The 5,919-nt window shown below is 33.8% G+C and overlaps 1 pseudogene; it reads left to right on the forward strand.

Moving 5' to 3' along the window:
- Nucleotides 1-881: 881 nt before the first annotated feature.
- LOC102587918 (receptor-like protein 12) lies at nucleotides 882-4,223 on the forward strand (annotated as a pseudogene).
- The last annotated feature ends 1,696 nt before the right edge of the window (nucleotides 4,224-5,919 follow it).

Here is a 5,919-nt window from a genome sequence, read left to right on the forward strand (position 1 = left end):
AAAAATAAAAATTGTACTCAAGTGAATTTTACCGTCTTTACGAAAATTTCTATTCATTTAACATTTCTTAAGTTTAGCTTATCACAAAAGTAGGTGAAAATATATTTGATCTCTTTTTCAAACACCGTTAAGTTGTAAAAAACCGAAAGAACCGACTAAAACCGAAACCGAAAAAACCTTACTTTGCGTGGTTTGATTTGGTATTTAGATTTAATAAACCGACATAATTGGTTTAGGTTTTTTTTAATGAAAAACCAAACCAAACCAAACCGACCTATGTACACCCCTACTCCCAATAATACCCACACTAATTCTGTAGAAACCTGAAAGATAAATTGGGTGGGTCAATGTTATAGACTAGGTCGGGTTATATAATTGGGGCGGGGTGGGTTATATTCTTAAATTCAGCCTAATCCGCCTGTTGGATGGATACCCCTAGTTGCACCTATTTTTTGCTTTTTTTTTTTTAATGGTTGTGTTCGATACCCACATTGGAGTCCGGATTTACTAAATCCGGATTCATGCCAAGAAGTCCTACATTGGGGGTAAAACACTCCTAACAAATGCGACTCCATATCCAAGGAGATTCAAACCCGAGACCACTGATTAAGGATGAAGGAGTACTTACCACTCCACCACAACCCTTGTTGGTTACTCTTTGCTATTACTAGGTAATTTCATTGGAAGAAACTTTTTCTATGGTTGTTAAATGAGTTGGCAATTTTCTTTTTAGAAAGATAAACGCGTACACTTTAGAAAAAAATATTAAGATTATATTAGTGGTAGTAAAGTTTATGAAAAAAATAATATTAAAATTGTAGTAGTGGTAGTAAAGTTTTTGAAAAAAATATTAAAATTGTATTAGTGGTAGTAAAGTCGTGTGACTTAATAAAGGAGGAGCTTTTGTGTTCATTGACTTGGGTCAACAACAGTAATGCATTATTGATCACACTGTTATGTAAATAAATATGGAGTACAAGTTCCAGCTAGATAGTTAGATATATGCAATGGAGTACCAACAATTGATAATAGCTTTCTGCTTCTATTCACTTTTTGTGCAACAATCTCAGCTTACATATGCTGGGAAACATCTCTGTCCCCCCCCATGAAGCTGTTTATTTGCTTCAACTTAAGCAAGGCCTCACAGTTGATCCAAATGCTTATCGCAATGGTTGTGACAGCGAGGCCGAAGCCAAGACTTTGTCCTGGAATGCTACAAGAGATTGTTGTGAATGGGGTGGTGTTACTTGCAATGCATTTACAGGTCATGTCATAGGCCTCGATCTTTCTTCGAGCTGTCTTAGGGGAACCATCAATGCTAACAGCACCCTCAAAAAACTTGGTCATCTCCAAAGACTCAACCTTGCCTTCAACAAGTTGAGTGACTTTCCACTTGGAAATAGCATTAGTGAACTCAGTAGTATGACGCATCTCAATCTTTCACATTCTGGAAATATGATATGGGAGATGCAGATCCCAGCAGTATTATCAAACTTGTCTAAATTGGTTTCACTTGATCTCTCCTGGCATTTCACTGAATTCCAATTTGGTCTAACAACCTTCAGAAGTTTGCTTCACACTAAACCAATTTGGAGGTACTGTTGCTTGACAACGTGGACATTTTTGGGAACATAAGTGAGTTACCTAAGAACCTTTCTTCTTCCCTTAGGTACTTAAGTCTTCGAGGCACCGGCATGTTTGGGAACATAAGCGAGTCTCAGATTTTTCATCTACCAAACTTGCAAGTGCTGAGATTGGGAGATAATCCTTTATTAACAGACACTTTGCCAAATTTCCATCGGAATTTCAGTGGAAGTGTTTTAGAGTTGGACTTCTCTAATACTGGTATTTTTGGGAAGGTACCTGGTTCAATTGCTAATCTCCATTCTCTTTGGCGTTTGAACCTCTTAATTGCAATTTATCCGGCTCGATTCCAGAATCCCTTGGCGACCTCACTGCAATCAGAGAGTTGATACTTACAGGTAACAACTTTACTGGTAATGTTCCCTCAACTATCTCAAAATTAAGCAAACTCGTATATTTAGATCTCTCTTCCAACCATTTTCGAGGCTCGATTCCAGAATCTATTGGCAACCTCACTGCAATCACAGAGCTGGCACTTTCAGATAACAGCTTCACAGGAAATGTTCCCTCAACTATCCGAAAGCTGAACAAACTTAGCTACTTATCTCTCTCTTCCAATAATTTTGAAGGCTCGATTCCAGACATCTTTGCCAACTTTTCAGAGCTATCATTTTTAGATTTTGACACTAACAGTTTCACTGGCCCCCTCCCTTTTTCGATTGCAACCTTGACACGCCTTGAAAGTTTATACTTGCAAAACAATTCACTAACTGGACCACTTCCCTCTAATATAAGCGGATTTCAAGAGCTACAAATACTCGATTTGTCGTTTAATTGTTTCACTGGCGCAACACCCCCTTGGTTATTCCATCTTCCATCCTTGTTTTCTTTATATGTTCAACACAATCAATTAACCGGGAAATTGCCAAATGAGCTCATGAGTAATTATGTAGAATACTCTAACATTGATCTTTCATACAACAAGCTGCAAGGTGAAATTCCCGATTGGATGTTTTCTACAAGCATGGGTAGACTGGATCTCTCACATAACTTCCTCACAGGCTTTGAAAAACAAGTATGGCCCTCAGGGTCCTTACAATACCTTAATTTGGAGAACAATTTTCTTCAAGGGACTTTGCATCAATCCTTTTGTGACATGATTAACCTTGAATTCCTCATTTTGGCTCAGAACAATTTCAGTGGTTCAATCCCAGACTGTTTGGGTAACTCCAATAGCTTCATTTCTATTTTAGACTTACGAATGAACAATTTTCATGGAGAAATACCAAGATTCTTACCTACAGGGTTACAGTATCTTGGTTTATATGGCAATCAATTGAGGGGACAAGTCTCGCGATCCTTGGTTAACTGTACAAGCTTGGAAGCTCTTGATTTGGGGAACAACAAGTTAAATGACACGTTCCCCATATGGCTGGAGAAACTTCCAAACCTACAAGTTCTGATTCTTAAATCAAATCTCTTTCACGGTCCAATTGGTGATTTGGAGTCCGAGTTTCCATTTCCTGAGTTACGGATCTTTGACCTTTCCTGCAATGGGTTCACTGGAACTTTGCCATCTAATTTTTTCAAAAATTTTAGAGGTATGATGGATTTGGATGAAGAAAATACAGAAATTACTCAAGCTAGTAATAGGACTCACAGAGATTACCTGTACCACGTTAGTTTGGTGATAAAAGGTAATGAGTATGATATGGGAATCACGTCAATTATGACGAGTGTTGATTTATCAAGCAACAGGTTTGAAGGAGATATTCCAAATTCCATTGGAAATCTGAGCTCACTTGTGCTACTCAACCTGTCTCACAACAGCTTCCTTGGTCGTATTCCTGCAGAATTTGCACAATTGCAGCAGCTCGAATCATTAGATCTCTCAATGAACAGACTCATTGGAGAAATTCCAGGTCTATTATCGAGTTTGACATTTCTTGAGGTCTTAAACCTTTCCTACAATCATCTGGCTGGGCGCATTCCTATTGGGAAACAGTTCAATACATTTCCAAATGATTCGTGTTGTGGAAATCCTGATTTATGTGGATTTCCACTGTCAAAAGAATGTGGAAACAATAACGAGTCACCACTTGAACATGATGATGATGATGATTCATATTTTATGAGTGGGTTCACATGGGAAGCAGTGGTAATAGGTTATGGTTGTGGTATGATATTTGGATTGTTGATAGGAGGCCTCATGTTTCTATTCGAAAAACCAAAATGGTATGTGAACTTTGCTGAAGATATTGCTCAACACATTGCTGCTAACAAGCGAACAAGGCAAAAGAAGAGACGTGGTTTAAGAATGAATTAGCAATATAGCAGGTATGCATCAAAACAAAACTTTATGTCAATTTTTTATTTTTTCCTAAATATTCAGAAATTCAGAAAAGTCATTAAGTCCTTTAATACTCAATTTGTCACTGTAGAAAGGTTGCAGGAAAGTCGGACAAGTTTATCAGTGGATGCATCTGTTTCTTTACTTTATGACCATGGTTGCCAAATACATAATAAGTTACAGTTGATTTCTATAGTTTTGTGTCAAATAATAAGTTAGCTTTAGACACAGCAACCTCTTTACTCTGTTTGGATGGTTGTTTCATAATGTATCATATTATATTATATTATATTATATTGTGTTGTGTTGTATTGTTAGTTTAGCAATATGAATCCTCTGTTATCTATTGTCTGGTTCGCTCTATTTGGGACCATTTAATCTCGAAAAAAAAAGCTAAACCCTATCAACAAATTCAAATTAAGCCATACTGTGAAATTAAACCACTTAAATTTCCTCAAAATTAAACCACTCAGTGAAATTATACTATGTATATATAGAGCTGGGCATAAAATACCGAATTATCGAATCGAATAGAATCGAAATTTTTGGTCATTTGGTATTTGGTAATGCGGTATTTGGTATGGCATTCGAGAGTAAAATTTTAGAATTATGGTATTCGGGTTTGGGTTTGGTATGAGACATTGTACCATTTGGTATTCGGTATTTCCCGAATACCAAATTATTTACTTAATGAATGTCATATATCAACATATCCATTACTCATTAGTACAAGTCCAAAGAGAAAATTAAAAAATAAGCATGAATAATCCAAATACGTGTCTTTTAGTTGTATCAATTTGCTTTTCTTGATGTCTTCTTACTTGTTGATCTTCTATTAGATCGTGCGTTCACATAGAAAAATAGAAATGATTGAACAAATAGTATTAACTTTGTAATACAATTGGCTATAATTTCAATACGATATTATTGAATACCGTACCAAACCAAAGTTTAATTTAGTGTTTTCCGAATTACCAAATTAAAATTAAAATTTTTGATATTTGGTATACTTTTAACTACCAATTACCGAATTATCAAACCCGAACCGAATACTGAATACCCACCCCTACTTATATATTATTGCCAATTGTAGAGAACATTTTCCCCCAAATGATACAAGAGTTGGAAATTAAATTGAGAAAATTTAATAAATGACATATTTTAGATAGAATGTTACTAGTCTTAACAATATTTTCTAGTTTTCAATATATAGCTTAAATTTCTGACAATATCTAACAAATAATAAATTAATTAAAAACAAAAAATTTAAAATGAATTAAAATAATTCTTAATCGATTAAATAACAATATATTTTTCCTTAAATATAGTGTTTTATAAATGATAAAATATATCAATTCTTGATTTTCTCCAATTAGTTGGACATGATTGTTATCAATTTCTTAATTATTATCCTAATTAATAGTATCAATTTCCTATTTTAGTTTTTCTTTCCTCCTTCTTTCTACTATTTTTTTTTTTGTGAAAATTCATATTATTTTTTGTTTTTTAAAAAAACAAATTGAAAATCGTTTTCTAAAGAAAAAAATTAGTATTCATATTTCTTAAATTTGTTTTATTTTTGGAATTTCTCCTTAATATTCTCACACAATTTTCTCCCTTAATATATCCACATTATTTTTTATTTTTTTAACTTTTTCATACACGTTTCTTTTTCTTTCCTATTTATCTTCAATACAATTTTTGTGCTTTCATCCATGATTTTAAATTTACTTATTTTTTATATAAATTTTAAAAAGTAACATAATTTTTATTTTTATTTTCAGTATGAAGTATGGTAATGTTCATTCAATCTTGATTCAATAGGGAGATATATAATATGGAATCTTAATTAAAATTGGTATCGTAGTGTATGAAATTGGTATACAAATCGATATCACCTAAGTTGAACATCACAGTTCATAGATATCAGTTTGTATACATTGTTCATACAGTAAAATAGTTACTGACATATAAAATTTGGTAAT

Source organism: Solanum tuberosum, unplaced genomic scaffold, assembly GCF_000226075.1.
Source record: "Solanum tuberosum cultivar DM 1-3 516 R44 unplaced genomic scaffold, SolTub_3.0 scf01054, whole genome shotgun sequence".
Taxonomy (NCBI): domain Eukaryota; kingdom Viridiplantae; phylum Streptophyta; class Magnoliopsida; order Solanales; family Solanaceae; genus Solanum; species Solanum tuberosum.